Source organism: Cyprinodon variegatus, unplaced genomic scaffold (genome assembly GCF_000732505.1).
Source record: "Cyprinodon variegatus isolate N-32 unplaced genomic scaffold, C_variegatus-1.0 Scaffold624, whole genome shotgun sequence".
Classification (NCBI taxonomy): Eukaryota; Metazoa; Chordata; class Actinopteri; order Cyprinodontiformes; family Cyprinodontidae; genus Cyprinodon; species Cyprinodon variegatus.
The window spans coordinates 259,566-260,801 of NW_015151077.1; positions in this window are offsets into that span (position 1 = coordinate 259,566).

Here is a 1,236-nt window from a genome sequence, read left to right on the forward strand (position 1 = left end):
ATTGTGATTTATAGATTTTTTGTTTTTCAAATTATTTCTCTCACAGTCTACATGCACCTATGATGACAGTTTCAGACCCCTCCATGATTTCTAAGTGGGAGAATTTGCAAAATGCAGGGTGTTCAAATACTTATTTTCCTCATTGTATTTGCTGTTGGATGAAATGAACACGAAACTGCCACTAAGTTAAATATTGTGGAGATTAAAATAACTGTTATGTAAAATTAAATTCTGACTCAGCACATTTTCCTCAGTGTATTAACCAGGGCGTGAATTATTTGCACTGTGATTTCAAACTGTTCTAGAGTTCTAGATCAATGCCATTTAGGTACAACACTACTTGGGAAATCAACCCTCTGCAGAATTTCTGCTGTGTTTCATTTTTTCCTGTTTATTTTTAGACCGCCAATTCACAACACCTATAATCCCAAGGCATATTACACTCAATTGAATCCAATCATACAGACATATCGGGTTAACTTTTTTTTTTTAGATCACATCGAGTCATTGACTTTGCAGAAATTACTTTTCCTGGATAAGCATGTTGCAACATGGACACTTAATGCATTGTGTTGTTGACTTTGCAGCAATTCCTCATACCAAACATGAATATAGACACATTGGAGAGGAAAGCTCCACTTATGCGGATGATGCCCCATCATCTCCTTGCAAAATGTTTTATAAAGGTCATCACCATAATTTGCTTTCATTTTATAAAGTCTCCTGTGGTCTTTGTCCTTTCAAATACAAAAACTCAGACTTCACTCAGTTCAAACACCTGCAAACCAGAAACCACAATTATTTCAGAGCTGTAATTAGCCGCTTAATCTAAAGAGATGGAAATAATTGCACATGCAAGATTTCAGCTAGATCAAACAACAGGAAGTGGGTCAGGGGCAGTACTTATTGAACACCCCTCGTAGCATCGCTTTACTGCTAAAGTGTCACTAAAGGCATCATTGTTTCTTATTCCCACCTTCCACCCAGTCCAACTTATTGAAATTATTCCGTTTTTGCCAGGCCGTTGAACATTAACCTCACAGAGAGCAGGGAGATCTGGAACATCTAAATGCTTTTAGATCACTGACTAGAATAAAGCAGCAGTTTTCAGTCTCAACCTGTACTGAAATTAGCATTACTCTGTTATTTTTATAGAGCTTAGCCCCGTTAGATTGCTTCACATTTTAATCCAGAACATGAAAATGTCCGTCGTCCCTTCTTTGTCTGCCTCCTCCT